The sequence below is a fragment of the Canis aureus genome, chromosome 26, assembly GCF_053574225.1.
Source record: "Canis aureus isolate CA01 chromosome 26, VMU_Caureus_v.1.0, whole genome shotgun sequence".
Taxonomy (NCBI): Eukaryota; Metazoa; Chordata; class Mammalia; order Carnivora; family Canidae; genus Canis; species Canis aureus.
Window position 1 is genome coordinate 46286389 of NC_135636.1, and position 27119 is coordinate 46313507.

Here is a 27119-nt window from a genome sequence, read left to right on the forward strand (position 1 = left end):
TTCTCCCTCTGCCCCTCCTGTGTTCTCTCTCTCTCTATCTCTCTCAAATGAATAAATAAAATCTCAAAAAAAAACTTAAATAATTTTACTTTAAAAATCTAAAAGTATTTTTATATTTTTAAGGTATTTATTTATTTGAGAGAGAGACAGAGTGTGAGCAGAGGGAGGAAAGAGAGAGAATCTCAAGCAGACTCCGTGCTGAGCATGGAGCCCGACTCAGGGCTTGATCCCATGACCTTGAGATGATGACCTGAGCTGAAATCAAGACTCAGATGCACAACCAACTGAGTTACCCAGGTGACCCCAAAAAAGTATTTTTACTTTTATAACATTTCTATATGATTTATGCCAAACTCTGCTAATAGTTATATTTAATGCTTGACCAGAGATTCTGTTAAGGTATAATTGACTAAAATTCTATCTATTAAGGTATACAACACGATGATTTAATATACATATATATTGTGAAATATTTACCACAATTAAGTTAATTAACATATCTATCATCTCATGTGGTATTTATTTATTTATTTATTGTAAGAACCCTTAAGATGTATCTTAACAACCTTCAAGAATACAGTATTATTGACTCCGATCATCATGCTGTGTCTGCTGAGGAGCCTCAGGTTTGGAAATCTCCAAAGAAAGAAAACAGACCTTGATAACTCACATTATATCTTTTTTTTTTTTTTTTTTTTTTTTTTAAGATTTAATTGTTTGAGGGAGAGAGCATGAAGGGGAGGAGAGAGGAAGAAATCTTTTAAGCAGACTCCATGCTGAGCACAGAGCCCAGGGTGGAGCCAGAGCTCATGACCTGAGTCAAAACCAAGAGTCAGTTGCTTAACCAACTGCACTACCCAGGCACCCCACTCTCGTTTTATCTTAATTACACATGATGTCATAAGTCTTAACTCATTCACTCATTCATTCATTATACAAATGAGCATCAACTACTACTAGTCAAAAGATAGGGAGACACCTAGATGGCTCAGTGTTGTTGTTGTTGTTGTTGTTGTTATTTTTAATCACCAGAAAAGTTTTATTTAAGGACAAGCCACATCCAAGGCCTTAACTTACAGAAGCAAACCAAAGGAGCCATTTAAAGCATTAGCTATTGAGGTACAATACATACTTTGGGGGGAAATTCTTCACCATCTGAAGCTTATACCAAACTTTGCTCGATCGACAGCTGAGCTCTGCTAGTGCTTGGGTGTGGCTGAGGGTAAGAGCGTATCTGCAGAACCAGTCTGCTTTTGGCTCAGGTTGTGATCCTAGGGTCCTGGGATTGAGTCCCAATCAGGCTCCTTATGGGAAGCCTGCTTCTCTCTTTGCCTATGTCTCTGCCTCTCTGTGTTTCTCATGAATAAATAAATAGAACCTTAAAAAAAAAATAGGTGGTTGAGGCTTCTGTCCTTGTAAGATGACATTAGAGTTAATTTCTTGGGATCATCATTTCAAGTGTTTTAGAAAGGCAAGGGTTTGAAAAGTGGACTTTGGGACTTGTGGGGAACAATCAAATCCCAAAAGTAGGGAGACACCTGGACGGCTTGGTGGTGAACAATGCATATCCACTAGAGCAGATCTTCTCAGACTTTAGAATTTCTTTCAAAGCATGTGATGAGTGGTATATATATATTAGTCTGAATTCTACAGAAAATCAGAACCAATCTGTTACACATGTGCACTGATTATGAAGAATTGGCTTATGTGCTATGGAGGCTGAGAAGTCCCACAATCAGTTCTCTACAAGCTGGAGCCCAGAAAGACCAGTCCTGTAGTTCCAGTACAAATCTGATGATCTGAGAACTAGGACGGCCAGTGCTGCCAGCCTCAGTCTGAATCTGAAGGTCTGAGAACCCAGAACACCAACATCCAAGAGCAGGAAAAGATGGACGTCCCATTGAGATGGAGAACAAATTTGCCCTTTCTCTACCTTTTTGTTCTAGTCAAGCCCTCATTGGATTGGATGAGGCCTGTCCACATTGGTGAGTGTATTTTCTTCATTCAGTCTGCCAATTCAAATGTTAGTCCCTTCTTGACACACCCTCACAGATACACCAGAAATAATCTTTTACCAGCTATCTGGGCGTCCCTTGAACCAGTGAAGTTGACACATAAAATGAAGTATCACAAATGCTGAATAAATGTATTTTTTTATATATTTATTTGCTGTCCATGCATCATCTTCGGTGAAGTGTCTATTCAAGTCTGTTGCCCATTTTCTACCTTTTGTTGTTTGTTTTCTGTTTAGCCTGGAGAGTTCTTTATATATGCTTAATATGTGATTGCAAATATTTGCTCTCAATCTGTGCCCTTCCTTTTTATTGTTATAAGAATCTTTTGCATAAAAAAGTTTGAATTGTGATGAGGTCCAATTTGATAATTTTCCCTTTTAAGGATCATGAAATTGATGTCATGTCTAAGAACTCTGCTTAGTCCCCAGTCATGAAAATTTTCCTGTTTTCCTCCAGAAGTTTGATAATTTTACTGATCTATAGTCTGATAATCAAGTTCCTTTTTTATAGGTATGAGTTTTAGTTCCAGGTTCTTTTTGTGTTTTGCCTATAAATGTTCAGTTTTTTAAGCACTGTTTTTTGAAAAGACCATGCTTTCTCTGTTGAATCACTTTTGTACCTAGGTCAAAAATTATACTTTATGTGGGGTTATTTCTGAGCTCTCTGTTCTGTTTCATCAATCTTTGTGTCTAATTTCTTGTTAATACCACGTGTCTCGATTATTATAGCTATACGGTGAGTCTTAAAAATCAAGTTGTGTGACTCTTTCAACTTCATTCTTTTTCAAAAAAATATTTTGCAGTTCTAATGATTTTGCCTTTCCATATAAATTTTAGAATCAATTTATCTATATCTACAAGGAATTCTCCTGGGATTTCGACAGTAATTGTGGTAAAGCTACAGATCAGTTTAGGGGAGGATTGATATCTTTACACTGTTGGGTCTTCCATTCTATGAACACAGAGTGTTTCCATCTATTTAGGTCTTCATTGATTTCCTTCATTAGCATTTTGGCTTTTCAGCATACACATCCTGTACATGTTTGTTAAATTTATATCTAATATTATTTTTATGCTTTTGGGAGTTATTGCAAATGGTAACAAAACATATTTTCTTGCCAAATATTAAGTGTATATATATATATATATATATATATATATATATATATATATATACAGAGCTTAGGTATACATATATATAGCTCTTTGAAAATAGATGAATTTATTACTTTTCCCATTTTGCAGATAAAATCCATATAAGGACAAATGTTTAGAATTTATTATTCTAAACACTCCAAATATGTAGGATTGGATCTCTTTCACTGACCTAGAATAGGGTCCAAATATGTAGGATTGGATCTCTTTCACTGACCTAGAATAGGGTTTTAATATGTAGTAGGCATTATCAATTCATTAAGGGACTGAATAAATACACTTAAAACATTTTTAAAAATGTTTTAGTTACTTATATACTTATATTTCAGTATATAAGTACTTATATTTCACTTGGTGCCAAAATGATTGTGAGTCACACATAATACCCATAAATGCATATACCTACAATGGTTCAATTTCTCTACAGGGCGGCACATGCCCCAGGGAAGGTTTATCAGAATATCCAGAAGAACAAATATGGCCTGAAAAATCTTTAAAATTTTTAAACTCTGTGAGGACCTAAAATATAGCTCTCTTGTTCACTGATGATTATTGTCTATGTCTAGAGCACTCTATAAGAGCAAGAAGCTCAACGGACATTTGTTGAATAATTAAAGAGATATATAATTGAGGGAAGGAGTAATTAAGATAATGAAAAATATATGACCTCTAACTGTTAAACATGGTTTATATCATTCCAGACATTCTCTGTACCTAGAGATACGGTTTCTATTTTTCAAGTTTGTATCATTCTATGTTCAGTATTTTTTTAATTAAACTGTATATGTATTTCCTAAAGTCATTAAAAATTCTTTTAAATATGATATTAATGGGCAGGTGTTATCCACTAATAGAATATTTTATATCATATTCTGATATGAATGTTCTGCAATTTGAAAAAACTGTTTTCCATACATAAGATACATATATATTTATGAATTTAATTATTTTCTTAGGGTACCTTGGTGGAAGAAGGTTTACTCACTTTATATGCACATGTAATTCGAGACACACGATACATGAGCAAAATGTCTTCTTAGAGTTTTCTTGGTTATTGGGGGCCGTTGGGGTTCCACACAAATTTTAGGATGGTCTATTCTAGTTCTATGAAAAATGCTGTTGGTATTAAGGGGTGCGCTTGTCATGATGAGCACCGGGTGTTACATCAAAGTATTGAATCCCTATATTGTACACCTAAAACTAATATAATACTGTAAAAAAGTAAAGTTATGCTTACAACAGAAAACAAAAACAAAATACTGGAAAGAGTTTTCTAATTAATTTTTGCCCAGCAATATCAGGTGCTCTTTACACCAAACTTTAGCTAGTAGGGAGGAAAAATTGGTTTTGCCTATTTGATGGTTGAGAGAAATATTATTACTCTTTTCATTTTTATTTTTCTAACAACTTTAGAGGATAAACATTTTCTTTTAAGTTTACTTGCCATAAACACATCCTAGTGCTTTTATAGTTTGTATGGCACCATAATGGTTCTCCTCATGCTTACCTCTAAGACCAGTATTTGCAAATTGGCAATTGCATGGATTCTCCATAGCACACCACCACCCTTCCCCCATCCCCGCCGATGTAATTATAGTTCACACCAGAATCCTACTGAATCTTAAAATGAAGGATGTGGTTGTACATATCCCTTAGAAAAATTTCTGGGGATGCACCGGACATAAATATAGAAAGGTGATGGGAAGTAGGCTGAGCTGTTGGTTGGGGGAAAGGGAAGAGTAAACAGGGCAGGGGGTGGATGTGCAAAAGTATGTTTGTAATAGCAAACACTATGCAATCAACTTGTATATCTTTCTCTTGGTCTCTGTCCTAAGGAGCAAGTGGAGATAACTAGATGTCATATCTTATTTTACTTTTAAAAATATTTGGATCTAAAAAATATTTGAATCTACCATTTCTGGTTTAAAAATATAAATATATCATTGTATAAGAAGGCCATCTTATTTTCCATGGCGGATAGATTTAGGATTGGCTTGACAATGTTTATTCGTTTGAAAACTGAGTAACTTCCTCTAATTAGTTTTGGATTTTTCCACATAAACATGTATATTTTCACTTTTGGATATGAAGTTTAAAAGACTGATACAGAAATATTAGGACATTTCTCTTAAAATGGAGGGGAAATATAATTTAGCAAATGATGGGGTTTGCTGTCAATAAAAAATATTCAGAAAGCTTAAAAACCAAATAATCTTTTGGATAAATCCTACAGAAAATACCTGTTTATAAAGTATGTAAAGATAAACACAAGTGTGCATATGATATTTATATCATTTATTTATTCATTTATTCATTCAGAATTGAACAATGTAAGAACCATACTAGCCTTGCATTGAAAGAGTAATTTTCAGGAGGCGTCTATACCTTAGAAATGGGTATAGAGTTATAACTCTAGAGATAAAAGGAAAGTAAACAGAATACAAGATCTATGTCTTGGTGAGGCCAAAGCCTTTATTCTAGGGAAGTCCTAAGTGGCTTAAATGTCATGGTGAATCTATGATAGTTGTCAATTCCCATATTATTATTCCTTCCCCGACCACTTTTCTTTATTCTGTACATTTTCCATCTTCCACATTCACTTACTTCAACTCTTGTCTCTTGGATCTCTGTATTTCTACCTTTCTTCCTATGCAGACCTCAGCCAACCAGAATTACCTGATGCCTTTGGTGGCATTTGGGAGACTCTTCTAGCAACTTCAGGACGCTGGTTATCAATTTGACAATCCCTCCTCTTTAATACCATTACAACTCCAAATGTGGAAACATTCACAGCTGAAAATGTAACATCAAGTATAAGAAAGGCAACATAGTTTATCTGTGGTAGAAAACCTATTGAACTGGGGGAGGGAAGGAGAAGATGTTCTTTGTGCACTAATATAGTTAGTTTTTTTACTCCTGAACCTTCCTGTTGCTTATATGAATATAATATTTCCCTCTACTTGAGATCATAAATGCTGTTTAGGAGAGGAAAGGGGAAATGAGGTGATGAAGATAATGTTTACAATATTAAAGTGTCTGGTGAAGAGAGAGAACAAAAATTGAGTGAATAGGTCAGAGAGAGTGTTAGGAGGTAAGATTTCTCAGATAAAAAGGTCAGGTACACATTAAAAGCAAATGATATAAGGGATGGGAAACCTATGTAAGATCTCAATCATCTAAGCATCTCTTTAGTTAACTGATATTTACTGAATACCTCCACTGAATAAGTGAATTATAATATCAGCATTCAATTAATAATTGACTTGAAATTAAAAACTGAATGATTGTCCTATATATGAACATTTTTTTCCTATGGATACTATATTGTTTTGTTATGATCTGACTTTCCTAGAATAAAATTCTGGGATACCCTTGTGAGTAGGAGATGATATCTTTGCAGAGAGGGAACAATTCCCACTATCAGGTTCCTAAGGAGGGAAAATCAGGTGCTCAAAGTAGATGGTGTAACTTGAAAGGCGAGCTTTTTTTTTTTTTTTTTTTTTTCTCCTGTGGTTTTGTTCTCATAGGTCTGTACTTTGAGACATATTCCCAAGTAATAGTAGGAAATGTCCTTAGGTGGGGAGATTGTCAGGGAGACAGGAATCTGTGACTGTGAGCTTAAAAAAGATAAACTGTTTAGAGGAGAAATCAGTAAAATTGAAAACAGAAAATCAATAGAGAAACCAATGATACCCAGAACTAGTTTGTTGAAAAGATCAATAAAATTGATAAGCCTCTAGCCGCCAGACCAGCTATGAAAAAAAGAAAGAGGACACAAGTTATGAATATCAAATGAAAGAAGAGACATTAATATAGCTCCCATGTACATTAAAAGGAAAATAAAGGACTGTTATGAACAATGCTATACCCACAAATTTAGTAACCTAAATGAAATGGACCAATTTCTTAAAAGACACAATCCTCCAAAACTCACGTAAGAAGATATATAGACAGTCTAGATAGGCCTATATCTATTTAAAAATTAAATCGGTCATTAATAATCTTTCAAAGCAGAGAGTGCCAGACCTAGATGGTTTCACTGGTGAATTCCACCAAACATGTAAGGAAGAAATTATAGCAATTCTCTACCATTTCTTTTAGGGGATAGAAGCAGAGGAAATACTTCCTAATTCATTCTATGATGCCAGCATTAAATTAATACCAAAATGAGACAACCATTATGAGAAAACTACTGACCAGTATCTCTCATGAACATAGATGCAAAAGTCTTCAATAAAATATTAGCAAATGGAAGGCACAGTGTTTTAGAAAGTATTTATCATGATTAGGTAGGATTTATTCCAGGTATGGAAAGCTAAATCACATTTAAAATCCCTTAATTTAATCCACCCCATCAATAGAGTAAAAAGGGAAAGCCATCATCATATCAATAGATGCAGAAAAAAAGCACTTGACAAAATCTAAAACCCATTCAGAATAAAAACTCTCAGTAAACTAGGAATAAACAGAACCTTCTTCAACTTGATAAAGAATATCTACAAAAAGCCTATAGCTGTCATCATATTTAATGGTGAGAAACTAGAAGCATTCCCACTAAGATCAGGAACAAGGCAAAGATCTTCCCTCTCACTTCTACTCAACATTGCACTGGAAGCCTTAGCTAATGCAATAGGAAAGGAAAAGGAAATTAAAAGTGTGCTAATTGAGGAAGAAGAAATAAAACTGTCTTTGTTAGTAGATTACATGATCATCTACTTAGAAAATCAGAAGGAAACAACAACAGCAACAATAAGAAAAACTCCTAGAACTAATAAGCAATTATATCAAGGTTGTAGGATTCAGGGTTAATACATAATAGTCAATTACTTCACTATATGCTAGCGATGAACAAATGGAGTTTAAATCTAAAAACATAATTCCATTTATACTAACACCTCCCAAAATGAAATACTTAGATATAAATCCAACAAAATATGTACAAGATCTATATGAGGAAAACTACAAAACTCTGATGAAAGAAATCAAAGAACTAAATTAAATGGGGAAATATTCCATGTTGATGGATAGGAAGATTCAATATTGCTAAGGTGCCAGTTCTTCCCAACATGCTCTGTAGATTTAATACAATCCCAATCAAAATCTCAATAAGTTATTTTATGGATATTAGTAAACTGATTATAAAATTTATATGGAGAGGCATAAAAGTAGAATAGTATTAAAGGGAAAAAGCAAAGTTGGAGGACTAGTGGCCTCAACTTCAAGATTTACTACAAAGCTACAGCAATCAAAACAACGTGATATTGGCAAAAGAATAGACAAGTAGATGAATGAGATGGAATAGAAAGCCTGGAGAATGTTCCACATAAATACAGTAAACTGATCTTTGACAAAGGAGGAAAGGCAATACAATGTAGAAAAGATCTTTTTTTTTTTCAATAAACAGTGGTAGAATTACGATATCCACATGCAAAAAAAAAAAAAATCTATAGACAGACTTTACACTCTTCACAAAAATTAAATCAGAATTGATTACAGATCTAAATGTAAAATGCAAAACTATAAAATTCCTAGAAGATACACATAGGAGAACATCTGCCTTGGGTATGGAAATGACGTTTTAGATATACTGCCAGAGGCACAATCCATAAAATAATTGTAAAGATTGACTTTGTTAAAATTAAAAACTTTGTTGCTGCAAAAATCAGTATCAGGAGAATAAAAAAGTTAAAAACCAGGAGAGAATGTTTGCAAAAGATGTCCTGGCAAAGAACTATTATCCAAAATATACAAGGAATTCTTAAAAATTTAACAATAAAGAAAACAACTCAATTTAAAAATTGGCCAAACTGCTTAGTAGATACCTCATCAAAGAACGTATGGGGATGGCAAATGAACATATGAAAACATACTCCATGTCATATATCATTAGGGGAAAAGCAAATTAAAGCAACAATAAGATACAGCTACATACCTAATTTAATGGCCTAAATCCAGAACACTGACAACACTAAATGCTGACAAGGATGTGGAACAATAAGGAACTCTCATTCATCATGTGGGGAATGTGAAATGGCATGGCCACTTTGGAAGAGTTGGGTGTTTACAAAAACAAACTTATCTTACCATATGATCAGCAACTGTGCTCCTTGATATTTAGCCAAAGGGGCTGAAAACTTATGTCCATACAAAAAGTGGATGTCTATAACAACTTTACTCAGAATTGCCAAAATTTCAAAGTAGCCAGGATATCCTTCAGTAGGTGAATAAATAAGCTATAGTCTATCCACCTGTTGGAATATTTCTAAATGCTAAAAAGAAATGAGTTATCAAGCCATGAAACAACATGGAGGAAACTTTATTTATTTATTTTTTTATGATAGTCACACACACAGAGAGAGAGAGAGAGAGAGAGGCAGAGACACAGGGCAGAGGGAGAAGCAGGCTCCATGCACTGGGAGCCCAACGTGGGATTCGATCCCGGGTCTCCAGGATCGCACCCTTGGCCAAAGGCAGGCGCTAAACCACTGCACCACCCAGGGATCCCTGGAGGAAACTTTAATGTAAAGTTTTACTTCTAAGTAAAAGAAGCCAATTTGAAAAGGCTACATATATACTGTATGATTCCAAATATGTAACATTCTAGAAAATGGAGACGGTAAAACGGTCAGTGGTCATGAGGGATTAGGGGGGAGGGAAGGATGAGCAGGAGGAGCCAGAGGATTTTTAGGGCAGTGAAACTATCCATATGGTATTTTAATGATGGCTACATGTCATAATATATTTGTCCAAACTCACAGAATATACAACACCAAGAGTGAACCCTCGTGTAAACCATGAACTTTGAGCAACAATGATGTGTCAATATAGGCTCATCGGTTGTAACAAATACCCATTTCGGTGGGTGGTGTTGACCACTGGGGAGGCTAAGCTCCTATAAAGGCAGTGGGTATATGGGAAACCTCTGTTCTTTCCTCTCAATTTTGCTACAAACTTAAAACTATAATAATAATAATAGTCTTAAAATACACACATGCAAAAAAAAGATTAACCATATTTTTTCATTATAATGGAAGCTTTCATAATGGTTTGATGATATGGCCCAGCCTGGTGTTGAAGCTCAAGAGATATTTATGACTCTAAATTTGGACTAGAATAGTGTCACCATGAGCCAGCCTAGGGTGTTATTTATCCACAAAGAGATGATGAAACTTCAGAAATAGGAGTGGGGTGGGGGGCATAAGTCAAGGCTCAGCTATTCCTCTCCATAATGCCATTCTATTTCCTTGTCAACTAACATATTTATGCACAACATTTAATTTTGAGACCTTTCTTCATTAAACTTCATTCACTTCAATATATATATATATGAGTGTGTTTGTGTGGGAGAGAGAGAAAGAGAAAGAAATACGTGCTTGGCATTAATACTTTCGATGAGTATCTACTGATCATCATTACGTGTTAGGTACACTGGTGACCAGGACTATTTCCCACCCTTAAGGTATGTCTAGTCTTAGTATACTGATGTACACATCCATAAGTGAACATCACACTGTGTATAATATACAAGAACTACAAATAAAGTGACACAGATATTCATAGAAGAATTATGTTTCTTCATAATTGTAGGAGTCCAGAAAGAATTAAAGAAAAAGGCTTTTAGTTTGGTCTTCCAAGACCAATGAACAAGTTAGGAATGGGGGACAGAGAATATTTTAGTAAGGGGAAAAGACATGAAGTCATGCAGAAACAGGAGGGCAGCAGAGTACAGGAAAGAATATGAAATACATGAAAAATGTAGGAAGATTGAAATTGATTGGGGTCAAATTACAGAAGGATAAAGTCATGGTGGCTGTGAATCTTAAGAAAACAATGAAAAACATTACTAGTCAAGACCATGATAAAAGTTAAAATGGCCTTAATGAGATTTCTCTTGGATCTCCTAAGGCTAAAAAGGATAAGTGAAAATAATCATTTTAGATGTACAGTGAACCTAGAGAAAGCATTATCACAAAAGATCATTTCCGAAATTGAGACTGTTAAGTATAAGGAAGATAATCCCCACTTATGAAGAAGTGGCAGAAAAATAGGTACAATTGGACCAAGATAGGAATATTTATTTCCGTGCTTATATTTTACGTTAACAGTTCTTGAAATGGTGATGTGTAAAGAAATGAATAGGATCTGATTGAAACAGAAAATTGGCTATGGAGCAGCAATGCAAAGGGAAGAATGGGTTTTATTGTAAATAATGTAATTTCAAAATTTTAAAGAACCTATATGCATCTTACATTGCTTCCCCTACCCACCCCATCATTAGGATATCTTTTCATTAAAAAGAATAAGAAGAAATAGTTTGGGAGAGTAATTGAGTTAATATCAAAGGGAAGTAGTTTAAGCTGTTAAGAAAAGCACTCTACACCACCAACTTATTATTACTAATGATTGCAATAATAATGACGGAAAACTGCTACTGGTAGGAAGTCTGCACCTTGTTTTCGAAAGGGAGGAGAAAGGAAAGAGCCAATGTGTTAATGTTGCCTGTAGCACAAAAGGGGATGGAGCCAGATGCAAGTAGAGAAGCAATTTTTCCCAATAGCTGAAATTCACTCCTTGGATCTTTAGACATAGAAAAATCATCAGATAACATTAACAAAAAAGAAGTGGGGGGAAGCAAAGTGCCCACTGAATGTAGAAGTGTCAACACTGTGCGGGGACACAACTGGGAGCGTTAGACAGTGCTCTTATGAGAATGGGTCTTGTTTGGCACTCACCTATGGCACCCATCTGTTGGCTGTTTGCAGGATTATAGCAAGAGAATGTGGGCAGATTTCTTTCCTATTCAAAGCACGAGCAATTTGCCATTCCTCATTTAGGATTTTAATGTGCATTTTAGGGAAATTGCTCTGGTAGAAAATGATAAGGAAAGGGAGAGAGAGAGCATCTCCTGAGATCACAAATTATTTAGAGCACGCAGGGAGAAGTAAAGATGGTAAAGATGTTCAGTTTGAAGGCGGCCAGTTAACACCCGTTTGAAGACGTCTGTGGTGAACCTTGCCGCATATCAGGGTTAGAAAAATAGCACAGACTAAGCTTTTTCTGAGGACAAGTTAATTTTCTTAATACAGTTGAAGTTCTTGCACAAAGATGCTTGATTAGTACTGTTTCCTTTTTATCACCTCTCCTTAATTCTATTTAGATCTCGAACTAGACAAAGCTCAGACACAGGTCCTGGAGAATGTTGTTTTTCACATCTGGTCAAATGCTGATTTCCTGCTAATATTTGCTAGGTCAGCCACTTTAAGTGCTTATTTTTGAGCTTATTTTTGCTTTATTAATGAGCAGAGGCTCATTAGACTGTGTACTCACTGAAAACAGGGACGTATTCATATTCATCTCAGTATTCATGAGCAGAAGCATGGAGCATCCAACATAGAGAAGATAAAGGCAAATATTTAAAGAAAGAATAGCAAGAGAGATTAAGGGTGGTGCTTCAGCCACAATCCATATCTATGATGAGGTCCACTGTGTCCAGTCACCTGGGCTGACGACACAAGTGATGGGAATCCTTGAGAACCCAAAAGAAAACCTCACGGCTCTCAAAGAAGCCACACGGTAGCCATCAAGTGAGTGTGTGTGTGTGTGTGTGTGTGTGTGTGTGTGAGATGGGGGCCAGAGGCTTCCCATCAGTACCATAGTGTCCAGAGGATTAGAAACATCCAAATGTGACTCAATGTTACTTAAATGTTAATGTCACTGTCATGGCCAGAACCCACCAAAAATTCATGAGGACTCTTGAGTTTGTGAACTTGGAATGAGACCTAAGCCTACCTCAGGACAGGACATCCCCATCAGTCGGCCATTGGAGGCAATTAAGGATCCAGCCCACAGGTTTCTAAGAGACTTAAATATTCTTTATGCTGACTCAGCATCCACCAAAACTGAAAGCAGGATACATAGTGATGAAAAGTGGTAGGACTACAACCCAGCCTGATCGATGGCTGTTGATTGGCATTCCAGTACCAGGAATTTTTCCAGTACCTTGAAATTTTTCATCAGTCTCTATATCCAGCACCTATCAATAAGCAGAGTGATGATTGTACCTTCCCAGAGATAATTATCATGCAGTCTTTCTTCCATGGAAACTTTTTCGGCAAAAGTTTTGACTTGGCCGTGCTTGGTCCGTACAGTGTGATTTCTCCTGAATTTGCTTTGCCTGTAGGTACCTGTTCTGGAGGGCTCTTCCCTCTGTACTGGTGATGGCTGAGGTGGAAGTATCGGAAGCCCCACTGCTGCTACAAATATAAATGTTTATTTCACGCAGGAGAATATCTTGCTCCTGAGCTCTGCCAAACTCTGAGATACCCCCAGGTGAGGAGGAAGACTTTTTCTCTCTGCCCTTTGGAGCCATGGAAGTCCCTTCTGTCCTTCCATTTCCTTTTATATAATATTCCACTCCCTTAAATATTCAACAATTATGGTTCGGGTACCTACTAAATACAATGACCATCACCTCCCACTTCTTTTTAAGGAAGAATAACTTGTCTCCCTGTTATTCTACACATAGGAGTATGTATCTTCCTCATTCTCCTTCATCTAGTCTGAGGATTGGACTCGATTTTGTGGGAAAAGAGAAAAAACAAAAACAAAGACAAAAGAATATATGAATAAATAAATCCTCAGCTGTTTTCCACTCTATGATCTTTCATAGACTGAAATATCATTTATTTATCCATCCACCTGTATTTTTAATAAAAATTTTTATTGAGTGTGTAGTATGAACACAGACTGCCCAAAGGGATGGGGTTACAGAAAAGAGCCTTACTCTCATGACCTTACATTTTAATGGGAGAAAGAGACACTAAAATGTAAACAATAAACAGGCTGGTCAGGGCTAATTTTTCCCCTCCTAGAAAAGGAATTTCCCCTTATTTTATCTCTAAAAATATAGCCCTGCTTAAACGATATGATCATTTACTTTATTCCTTCTAGAGAATACCTTTTATTCCCTAAGCAAAAGACTGAACTAAACTAAAAAATAATACACTAGCTTTAGTATCACTTGCATCTTGGTGTGGCCAAGTAACTACGTTCTGATGGTCAGGGTATCAGCCAAAATAATCAGCCATTCCTTCAGGGGAAAAGTATTTTCTTAGTGTGTTCTGAAATGTGGACATTGTGGTGCATCATTTTGGATTATGGATATGACAGTAAAACCCTAAGATAGAGTCTGGTTCCCCAACAGGGAGGCCATATCATCCTGTGATTGCTTTCTCCTGTACAATTATATGTGGGAGAAAGAGCTTTTATTTAAGCTGCTGGTATTTTGAATTTGCAATATGCAAGCAAACACACCCTAACTTATATAGTCTTGTCCTGCATGACTACTTCATGACACTGTTTTCAATGCTCATGAAATCATGAACTCTTCAAGGTGGAGAAGATCTTACAATAACTAGTTCGTGGTTTTCAGCAAGTGGACACAGAGGTATATTTGGAAGCATTGTCTCCAGAGTTGATTACGTAGAATCCATTTTCTCTCAATCTCTGTTTCCATCTACATTTTTGGTTTATTTAATTTCCTGCCACGTCTACATGCAAAAGTTATTCATCTGCTCATGCCTCTCCTTAACACCAGTAAGCTGTGTATGTCTGAAATAACTGTGATCACCAAAATCACCCCTAAACATACAGAAGAGCATCCTAGAAATGTCGACCAGGGAAAGAGTAAATTTGCAGTATTCAAGTTTGCTAAATCTAAAATTTTAGAAATCTAAAATTTATCTTGGATTCTCTCTCACGCTCAACATCAAATCCATCAACAAGTCCCTTTAGATGTACACTTAAATATATTCTGAATCCTTCTTTTCTTCTACACCACCACCATTCTTCTCCAAGCCACTGTCCTCCCTACTGTGGACAACGACAATTGTGTCCTCAGTCATCTGCCGCTCTGTCCCTCTACAGTCCTTTCCCACAAAGTTGTAAGAATAATCAGATGGTAATTTAAATTTGATTGTGCAGCTTTCCCTGCATAAAATTCTTCATTGGTTTTTCATTTCCTTATACCCATGATACAACTCAAGCTTTTTTTCATGACCTGTAATGCCTGTAAGATCTAATTTCTCCCTAGCTCTCATCCTTATTCCATACCATTTTTGTTTGCTTTGTTTTTATTATAAAATAAAAAGAAAAGTTGAAGAATAATACAAAAGAATACCTCCCTACTACTTATTCTTTAGGTCATTCTGTTTCAACCATACTGGGCACTTTATTCTTCCTTGACTTATTCATGTTCCTAACCATCTTATAGACTCTGAATCTGCTACGATTTTCTCTGATTTTAAATCTTTCCTTAGGTCGTTATGTGGCTATCTCCTTATCTCTCAAACCCAGCTCTTCTAAGAAACAGTATCATTGACACTCAGTCTAAAGTGCCCTCTGGGGACACCTGGGCGGCTCCGTCAGTTAAGCATCTGCCTTTGGCTCAGGTCATGATCCCAGGGTCCTGGGATTGAGCCCCGTATCGGGCTCCCTGCTCAGCGAGGAGTCTGCTTCTCCCTCTCCTTCTGCCCCTCCCCCCACTTGTTCTCTCTCTCTCTCTCTCTCTCTTGCTCGCTCTACTCAAATAAATAAAATCTTTAAAAAAAATAAAGTGCCCTCTCAACTCTAGTCATTATCGTTAATCCTGATTTATTTTCTTCCTAGTGATTACAATGATAACTTTCATGTTGTCTGCCTTTGCTGACTAGAATGTATATCTTTTTGGAGGTGAGGTCATGCCCGTCTCATTCCTATCTATAATCTTCAGTATCTAGAAGAGAGACCTCACCACAGAGTAGGTGCCCAATAGGTATGTGTTGGATATTTAAAGTGAAATAATTAATAAAAGAACAGTAACCTGAGATAGATGGGCACTCTGAGATCCTTAATCCTGAGAGAATTTCTTCTGTATCACTGGTTGGCTAAAAAACAACAAACCATAAAACCAATCAAACAAAAGTCAAAGAAAACAAAACAAAACAACAAAAAAAAGTTGAAAGTGTTTCAGCAAACTACTGCAGATAAATACACACCTAAAAAGATCAACAAATAAACACCAAAGATCAATAGTCATTGATTTTCTCTAATTTAATTGCTGTTTGCCTTTTCTGTTGCAAGATCCAAGCATTTCCTGGACTGTGGGCCATCTTCGACTCTTTCCACCACAACTAGCTGTTCTCCGATGATCCATTTAGCAGCTTCTTCCATCCAGAGTAGCACTGTCTCCTGCATTTTACCACCACAGGCTTCCAGTAGATTTATCTGTGACACACAGAGCAAGGATTACAGCCGTTTGTCTTCCAACAGTAAGATTAACCGTGTTCTCACAAGAGACCCCAACGCTTCCAAGATGGTGTCTTTTTTTCCTTCTCAGAGACATGAATGCAATCTCAGGCACACAATGGAAGCAGTGCCAATAAAGTCTATTCTTGTCAGCCTCGCAAACAGCCTCATCACTTGGTAACTGCAAACATGGTTTGAAGTTGCTGCTCCTGCCAAGCTGAAGTCTACCGATGCCGAGGTCCAGTGATTGAAAATTCCAGATTACAGGCAGAAGGGGATGAAGAGTTGTTTATAGCCCTTGCTCATCTGCTAAAAGCCTCTGGCCAGAAACAGTTCTCTGTTTGAAGGAAAGTAAATATCTTCTGCAGCTGAAAATAAATGTGTTTTGAGGTAAATCTAGGCAGGACTTGTGGCAGGGAGCAAGGCTGGCAGGCCTGGGGAAGGCATGGGGAGTGATAACTAGCACTTGTTCCCCAAACCAGGGAGGTCCTGGGCTGAAATCAGCCAAGTCTGGGAGCACTAAGATTTAGCTTTTCTCTCAGTGTGAGTGAGATAGGATTAGTTCTGTTATTGGAGAAACAAACCTCTCTTGGTTGAGTTTGGCTATAATTGGTAATTGTATCATATTTGATGTAAGGGCTCTGTTTTTCCTGACTCCTTGAAAAGCTGGACCACACACCATTGGAACTGGCAGTGCCAGGATTCTGGTCCAATAGCCAGGACATAAGGACCTTAGGGGGGGGACTGTAATCTACCTTGGATTGTCTTCAACACCAGACTGTTCCTCAGTTACAGCTCCAAGTAAGAATTAAAACTAGGAATAAATTTCCTCCATTCCCTAGTTCTCTCAACATTGACATATATACACATATTCATTCAACTATTAGAAATTATGAATTGAAGTCTTTCTGTGCACCAGACACATCTAAGGTCTTGGTTAGGCCTGAGCCCTGCCATCAGCTGCCTCAGATTTCTACTGGGAAACACACCTAAGCAAATAATAATGATGTAATGTGATGAATGCAATAAAGCGGTAGATATCAAGGATTGGAAAGGTCAGATGGAGGGATTTGTCGCCTCCAGTTTGGAAGAGGACTTCTTAGGTTGGAAACCACAGAAGTTCAAGAGAGTGAGATTTACAGGTCTCGGTCGGAGATGGGGGAATTAAGCAAGGAATTTGTTTTCAAAACAAACAAATACAGTTACAGATTAATAGCTCTAGGTAGAGTTGTGGGTAGGCCCTTTGAAGAATTTGATGAAATCTATAGACTTTTTCCCTCAAGAATATAACACCCATAAACAAACGCATGAATTCTTTTATGCAGATCCAAAGAGATCACAGCAGGCTCTACATCAGGGGCAGGTTAATAATCTAGGACAACTTTAGTCTAAACTCCCTTTATTTGCTTTTAACCTTTAACGCAGTGTTTCTCAAAGTAAAGGCTTGAGCCAACTGCATTTGAAACACATGAGGTGTTTCCTGAAAAATACAGATTCCTGAGGTCTCCATATCAGACCTATAAAAAAAAGGTCACTGTAGTGTGGGGCCCAAGACTCTGCTTTGTAACAACCACAAGATTTGTGTGATTCTGTGCGATGAAATCTTAATTGCTCCTGGGAGATTCTGGTATATATACCCTAAACCCCAGGGCATTTCCTATTTATTTGGACTCACTTTGACCCCTCCCTCTTAAATGAGGGGTGTTGTAGGCCTGTATCTACTGAGAGGCCTGGAGGACTTATCTCGCAGAAAACTGCAGAGTTAGAATACTCTGGTTCACACCCCTCCTGTGAGTTCCATATAGCAAAGTCAAGCTTTAGACAGCAAGCTCTGTTCATACCTACTTTGTTCCCCTGAGTTTGTCTTCCCTGCCCAGGAAGACTGCAAATCCTTGGATTGCTGGGTCCTAGCTTCTCATCTTGTACCCCTCAGATGGCTGGGCACATAGAGTGTGCCTCAGAAGTATTTATTGGTTATGGGATCAGAGTTCTTTCTTCCTCTTCCTTTAACACAGCTGGCCAGCCTCATTGTCATTACATTGGTTTTTATCATCTTTTGCATTTTGTTTTAGGTTGTTCTTTTATACTCCTGTGACTACATCATCCAGTCTACTTTAATTGGAAAATGTGTTGTTAGATTTATCCTCAGCTTTGCCTCTACCTCCTTCAACCCTTTCATAGAATGCCCTTTGTGTTGAGCAAACAGACTCTAATCTGCACATCTTCCTCTGAGCTCCAACAGGGCTGCCAGGTGAGCATCCTGACACCAACCTGGAACATCTGTTCAAGTGGTCCAGAGCAGCGGGCAATGATTGTGTGTGTAGTTCCCTTGTCTAATGGGCTCTGGGTCCAGCACGCTTAGGGAGGAAGCCATGAGCACAAATGTTTGCCTTGCCTGCTGGAAGTCCAAAAAGCAGCTGCCTGCTGATTGATGATAACTTGCATAATGACACTGAGTGTTCACATGCTGCCAGGCATGAGTGAGACCCTGTGAGCTCCCCTGTGCAAGCCCTTGCCTGTTGGCCAAATCCTTATCTTCCAGCATGCAGGCAACAAAAACAGCAAGAGCCAGAGGTATCTGATCCAAAGATGCCCATTACAACCCCAATGGTTTTAACACATGGAGGGGGCAAGGCAGAGGAGCAGGGGAGACTTGATGCTTTCCACTTGAGAATTTACTAAGAACACCACACACAAGGGGCTCAAAGCAGTCATGACACTTATGTATTAGAATATTGGGATAGGATACATTAGTGTTTTTATGTTTTATGAATAAAATGGAGTCCATTATGGAGCTTATAGAACTGGCTTCTAGAAACATTTTTTTAAAGATTTATTTATTCATGAGAGATGCAGAGACAGTGAGAGAGGGGTGGAAACACAGGCAGAAGGAGAAGCAGGCTCCATGCAGGGAGCCCGATGTGAGACTCGATCCCGGGACTCAAGGATCACGCCCTGGGCCTAAGGCAGGCGCTAAACCGCTGAGCCACCCAGGGATCCCTTAGAAACATTTCTTAAAAAAATATTCCTCTTCTAGTGAGGCCAGATCCTAAGAAAGCTACAATACTTTTGTTTCTTACCTTCCTATAGAATTTTTTTCACTGCTGTAAAAAAAAAAAAAAAAAAAAAAAAAAATGTGGTCTTTGCAATTAAGATGACCTACCAAAGTGGTTAGAAATGGCATTGTAAAATGGAAGATTATCAATATGCAATCATTTGCAGTAATATTTCTCAAATCACTCTATTTCACCCATTTTCATTGCTACTGATTTAGTGGAAACCCATAGCACTCCTGCTGTGATTTATTCTAGTGGATCCTAAATGGTTGCCTCTCCTGCTATCTTACCCTACTCTTCACCCTCCACCACAGGGCAGAGAGATTTCCCAAGGTCACAGGGGGTCAGAATACTCTCATTAACTCTCTCTAGTTGCCTTCTGAGGGAAGTGCCTAAACTGTGTTAAGAGACTAGAGGCTCTTAATTCCCCATTTCTCTTCAAATGCAAATAAACCTACTCAGCAAAGGGCCCTACAAGCTTCCACATGGCCAGGTTTCAAGCAATTTCTCCATTGACAGAGAACACATGATTCTTTATCCCTAAATTTCTGTCCACCCTACTTTGGCCTGTCTTTCGTGTGGGTAGGCCATTGCACTTACTATGTTAAGATCTCCAGACTTCTAGTCTTGAAAGACGTTATCTGGGGCTGTTAAAAAAAATATTGGTCAAAGAAGTAGTTTGAGAAACTGGTAGAGATTATGAAAGTACACTATCCTACTAGAGTCTCTGAGATATCCTCTTTTATATATAAAGTTTTGCTAGTTTAACCAATCATCTTCCAAGCACAGCTGAACTCAATACATTTTTGGAGGAAGCACCCCTCAGTGAACATGTTTCATGGGTCAACTATCTGGAAAATGTACTTTTCTTTTTCTCCTCCAATCAGATTTAGTGAACATTATAAAATTCCGTGTGCAAAGTGACCTGGACCTGCTGCCTTAAAACATGAGCCTTTCTTACTAATATTTTGATAGGTCAGTCCATTGAGTGTCAAAAAAGCAGCTTACTCTATAATTAATAGAAAAGTGCCCAATGCACACTAAATACGTGGCCTAACTTCTAGAACTTTAATAGTTCTTTTTTCTTTTTTAAATATTTTATTTATTTATTTGAGAGAGAGAGAATGAGAGAACACATAAGCGGGGGTACCAGCAGAGGGAGAGGTAGAAGCAGGCTCTGCTAAGCAGGGAGCCTGATGTGGGGCTTGATCCCCTGGGATCATGACTTGAGCTGAAGGCAGATGCTTAACTAACTGAGCCACCCAGGTGCCCCTGGAACTTTAATAGTTCTACAAGATAATTAGCACAGGTAAGATCGAGTCCCTGTGATAGGCTGCTAGAGAACTGATACAAGATGTCAAGAGGCCATTTTGTGCACTGCCACTGTGATGCCATCATGCTTATAGATCATAATGTTTCTCTTATCTGGTTCTAGAAACACCACTCGAAAATCAGTGGAGTCTGAGGTTAACTTAGCAGCTTGCTAGGCTAGTACAGATACCACCCCAGCAGGTTTATCTTGTGGGGTCCCATAGCAGCCCGGATTAGGGCCTTCTGAATCTGTGCACAGGACTCCAACAATGGATCGATTCTTCACTGTGTCCTCCAAGTGCTGCTCCAAGGTCACCTCTATCTCGCCCATGGTCTGCTGAACCCTGGTTCCCACAATGCATCACATCTGTCTCCACCCCAGGCCTGAAGCACATCCCACTTACATGGAAAACTTACTTTTAAAGCTCTTTGCCTCCTGGTCCCTCTTATGCACCCTCCCATGTATATAGATATACAGATATGGATAGATATAGATCTATATATGTAGATATAGATATACATCTATATCTTTCTATGTCTGTATATCCATACATTTGGGAATATGTAAATTCTTTTGTTTTCCTTAAGGCATACACTCACACCCTTAGCAAAGTGCTCTAAGACTTTCTATGAGCTTTAGCAAGTTACTGATCATTTTCAAACTAATCCAGATTCTTTTGATTATAATTTACAGAAACCAAAGTTAAATTAGTTTAAGCAAATGGAGAAGATTTCATAGCTCGAATAATTGGCAAACACAGTGGTGATGATATTCTTAGTTATAGCTCAATGCCCCTCCTCCCCCCACTCCCCAGGAGAAATTTGGCCATGTCTGAAGACATTCTTGCCACAACTGCAGGAAAGTGGGTGCTTCTGGCATCTAGTGTCATGTAGAGGTCAGCACTAGAAAGTCACCTTCCCAATGAGGAAATACTTAGTCTAAAATGTCAGGGGCACCTGGGTGGCTCAGTTGGTTGTCTGCCTTCTGCTCAGGTCATGGATCCTAGGATCCTGGGATCTAGCTTTCCATCAGGTTCCCTGCTCAGTGAGGATCTGCTTCTCCCTCTCCCCCTGCTTGCACTCTCTGGCACTCTCTCTCTCTCTTTCTCACTCTGTCAAATAAATAAATAGAAGTCTTTTTAAAAAATTGAAAATTCTGATTATAATTAGGTCTAAACACTCAAAGTCATTAGGAATTACTTGGTATTTTTCTCTCATGTCTTCTGTCAAAGTTGGGCTTTATCTTTCTCTGAATAGCAGGAAATATGGCTACTGTCTATATCAGATCCACTTATATCTAGTTTTATGACCTGATAGAAGAAAAGTCTTCCTCATCAATCAGAAAAATACCAGGAAATTCATTGGATTGGTCCAAGTTTGATCATGTGATCATTACAAAAATCACTCCCTGTACGTATTACAATGATCCTGGCATAAGCTGTGTCCTCATCTTTGGGGTGAGGGAACTATATTAGACAAAAACAACCTTTATCATGCTTTCTTGGAATTTACTTATTTTAAAATTAGAAACAATAATTTATATCATAAAATATTGTGAAGCTTATTTTTAATGCATCTAAAAATTCTGATAGGACATTTGAAATATGGGACATGTTTAATGGTAGATATCATGATTCGTAGATATACCTTTAAAATATTTTTACTGTAACAAGAACACTACACATGAGATCTACCCTCTTAACACATTTTTAAGTACATGATATTGTTTACTATAGGCACGATCTTGTATAGCAGATCTTGAGAATTTACTCATTTGAGTGACTGAGATTTGATGTCCTTTGAACAATAAATTTCTACGTCCCTCTTCCCTCAGCCCCAGTAATCACCCTTCTATTCTCTTTTCTATAAGAATGACTCTTTTAAAGACAACATATAAGTAGATGCTTATAGTATTTGTTATTCTGGGTCTGGCTTATTTTACTCAGGGTAATATCTTCCTGGTTCATCATTTTCATCAGGATATCCTTGGGTTTTAAGCCCGAATAATATTCTATGTATGTACATACCACATTTTCATCATCTATTTATCCTGCCAGTGAACATTTAGGTTGTTTCTGTATCTTGGCTATTGTGAATAATAGCTGCCATGAACATCTGAATGTGTATGTTTTTTCTAGATCCTGATTTCAGGGCTTTTTGGATATATGCCCAAGAGCAGGATTGCTGGATCATATGGTAATTCTATTTTTAATTTTTTTTGTGGAACCTGTACACAGTTTCCCAGAGTGGCTGCACCAGTTTACATTCCCACCAAGAGTGCACAAGGGTTCCAATTTCTCCATATCCTCATCAACAGGTGTTTTATTTGGTTTTGTTTTGCTCAAAAATACCCATTCTAACATATATGAGATGATACCTTATTGTGGTTTTGATCTGCCATTTCTCCAATGATTAGTTATGTTGAGCATATTTTCGTATACCTATTGGCCATTTGTATTTCTCCTTTGGAGAATTATCTTTTTAAATTCTTTGCCAATTTTTAATGATTATTTAATTTTTTGCTCTTGAGTTGTAGGGGTTTCCTTATATGTTTTGGATATTAATCCCTTATCAGATCTATGGTTTGCAAATATTTTCTCTCATTCTGTAGGTTACCTTTTCACTCTGTTGATTGTTTCCTTTGCTGTATAGAAGCTTTTCAGTTTAATGTAATGCCACTTGTCGAATTTTGCTTTTGTTGCTTGTGTTTTTGTATCATCTTGATTGGTAGTTAATGATTATGCCAATTAAAAGACAGATAAGAAAACAATATAGATAATCAATCTCTACTGTGAAAAAAAAATCAGTATCTTACGCAGTCCAGAAATGAGAAAACCCATTATTTTGACTTCATTTTGATTTTGATTTTCAAATATCAGCAATTGGGCTTTTACATTTGCTTGCTAACGGAAACATACCACAAGCTGATAAAATATATCTGGTAGTTGTAGTATCAGGAGTCCATTTAAAGTTGTGAAATATGCACAATTTGAAATGTTTGGTGTCAAGGCAGCATTTAAATCCTCCGGCCAATTAAGTCTAATTATTGAGTGAATTGTACTACTTTTCTTCAACACCTTCAGTGTGAAGGTTAAATTAATATTCATTTTCAAATTAGAAGGTAACACTAACTGCCAGTCAAGTGTTTATTTGAGGATTTGGTTAGAAAAAACATAGAGATTAAAAATACTAACTTGAGGTGAGGCCTTTCTTTTATGAGCATTATACTTAAGTAATACAAAAAGCTTACTTCTTTAACCAGTAACATGGCAAACCTAAAACAGACATTTCTGAAACTCAGAAACACAGTCTAGTAAAAGTTTCAAGCATAGGCGAGTTGAAGGTAACTTATGGGCTTGGAAACATCCCATCAGTTGTTGGGTGACTAACATCAAATCTCACTGTTCTCTCTAGCTATATTAAAATTACATAATATTTCTCTTGTTTGACATGAGCTTTTGTGGGGAGCTAGAGAACATAAGCAGATAGATAAACACCTGGCTGTAGAGATTTGCACAGGGGGAAAAAACCTTATAATGACAGTCAGCAAAGAAAACCATCTTGTTGGGTATAAAAATCACCAAGTTAAATACACAGAGGGAACAATATATGAGTAATATTCCAAGCTTCTGTCCACTGTGCTGCAGAAATACTTATACTAAACTCAAATTCTGCTCACTGGGGAATAGATGAATTTGAGAGGCTGCGCAGTATGGCCAGTATTAACCACATTTTCTGATCATCATGAAATAGAGAATAGGCTCATTTTATACTCTACTATATATTTAGTGAAGGGATGCAACAAATTATAAAGAAAAATGCAATAGTGCTTATGGACTCTATCATCCTACCTCATTACCCACATGGATATATAATCTCTCTGGGTTGCCCTCTCCAACTGCACCCTCTCCTTGTCCTTGCCCTTGATTCAACATAGTGTTTCCAAAATTTATTAATCTTAATATATGTAGCTTTAATTCAAACAACCTGTGACTTTTTATTAAGGAAAGAGTCATTAATATCTCTGTACCAGCTATCTATATACCAATCTGTGCTAAGCCATTTTACTTTTGTCTAGTTTGTATAAACTTACAATAAGCTTGAGAGATTGATATTATCTTTCCTATTTCCTTGCACATTTGGAAAAAAAATGAGTCTTATAGAAATATAAACAACTTGTTAAGTTCATACACATAATACCAAACAACGTATCAAGTGCAAATATTCAAGAACATACTCAACTTTGGAAGATAAATATGTGCTGTTCTGTTAGTTATAAAATGGACCATTTAAATATTTCTATTTTTCTAGGAAACAGAAGAAATGATTTCATATAGTTGAATATTAGGAATTTCCATTTCATACACTGAAGTTTTCAGGTATAAAGAATCAGACAGACTGTATTGTTGTATGTTGCATATAAGAACCCCATCACAGCAATCTTATTCACAAAGTAAATTGAAAAATAGAGGATATTACTTGACTATTCTACCCTATGAAATATTCGAATTGGTTGTCTACATGTAAGTTAATGACCCAATGTATTCAAGCCCATAATAAGGAGCATCATTCACCATTGAAAAATCTGCTTTAGTTAACACAAAAGAACATAATATAATAACTATTCCCACCCCCAAATACTGCCCATTGATACATTTTGGTGGTGACTTCCTGCACTTATAATACTCACCTTTTAACAATTCACATGTCCAAATTGTGTATGATAAAATGTTTTAAAATCAGTAGCGCCAATTTAAGAAATGACCATTGTGACAGCAAAATAAATGATTAATTCCTCAAAGCATAAATTTAAGAGATTGTAATGAAATTTTGTTTTGGTTGTGTTGATGTTCTCTTCCTACTCTTCCCCTCTTCCTTACAAAAAGGAATTTTCAGGGATTCCTGGGTGGCTCAGTGGTTGAGCATCTGCCTTTGGCTCAGGGCATGATCTTAGAGTCCTGGGATCAAGTCCCGCATTGAACTTCCTGCATGGAGCCTGCTTCTCCCTCTGCCTGTGTCTCTGCCTCTCTCTCTATGTCTCTCATGAATAAATAAATAAAATCTTTAAAAAAAAAAAAAAAACCACAACAACACCAAAAAGGAATTTTCAGGGTGGGATTTGAATACATATGCCTATCAAGCCATGTATTAATAAATGGTCCACTTCTGACACCATATAGGCAGTTCACAGCTACCTGCTTAATTTTCACCAGGTCCTCTGTAAATTATCCATCCCCTTTCTAGGTCAAATAAAATGTATTTTTAAAGTATATATGAAAATAACCTTCCTTCATAAAGAAAATTTTAAAACATTGATTTTTTTTTTTTTTTTTTTTTGCATTCAGGTCAATACTTGCTCTTTTTTCTGAAGGAAATTCTTTAAAAAGTCACAGCAATAAGGAGAAAGAGGCCTCCAGTTAGTTTTCCTATAATGAAACTATACTTAGCCCACTGTAATCTTCAAACAACATTCCCACTATCAGGATCATAATCCAGGGTGCTAAATGTAAATCAAATGATGAATACTAAGATAGCTGGAGTCCTTTTATATCCCTTTGTTCAGTCACCTTCCCTAATTCTTTGTGCCTGAAATTCTATCATTTAATATTCTTACTTTCATTCAAAGAATAGGTTGTAACTGGCAGCCTCTGGACCTCAAATCTTGGCAAAAAATAGAAAAGTTTTTAGCAAAGTGACTAAGCATATTAAGGCTTCTGCACAGGGGGACTAAATTATAAGTGTACTTGTTTTGACTAGAAGTATATTATATCAAAGTAGAGTCATGTTTCTAAACCTTGGCACTATATATTATGAACCAGATACTTTTTTATCTTGGGAGTCTGTTCTGTACCTCGGAGGATGTTAGGAGCATCCCTGGCCTCTACCCACTAGCTATCCTTAGCAATCCCACATACCCCTTGGTAAGCTAGAACAAAAACTCTTTCCAGACATTGCCAAATGTCTGCTGGGAGACACGTCACTCCTGGAGGGCAGATCATCTTGCGAATCACTGATGCAGTCTTGAAAAGAAAGAAGGACGGACTGGAAACACTACCTCACTAGAACAATAGTGTCTGGTGGGCAAGGGATTTTTCTGTTTTGTTTAGACCATATCCCTGGCACTTAAACAGTGCCTGCTATTTAGCAAATAATCAGGAAATATATGTGACATGAATGAATAATTAAAGCATCCAACACCATTCATAAAGGAGAATACTACCCAGCTGTTTCAAAGTGAGGGTTTTAATATGCTTATTAATGTGGTTGAGTGTTCATGAAATATTAAGTGAGAAAAGCCA

The 27119-nt window shown here is 37.0% G+C and overlaps 1 long non-coding RNA gene and 1 pseudogene across 2 annotated transcripts in view; one reads left to right on the plus strand and one right to left on the minus strand.

The window, feature by feature from the left end:
- Positions 1-27119, plus strand: part of LOC144298868 (uncharacterized) — a 267260-nt gene that overhangs the window by 39743 nt on the left and 200398 nt on the right. The window lies entirely within an intron of this gene.
- LOC144298895 (ragulator complex protein LAMTOR5 pseudogene) lies at positions 20867-21151 on the minus strand (annotated as a pseudogene).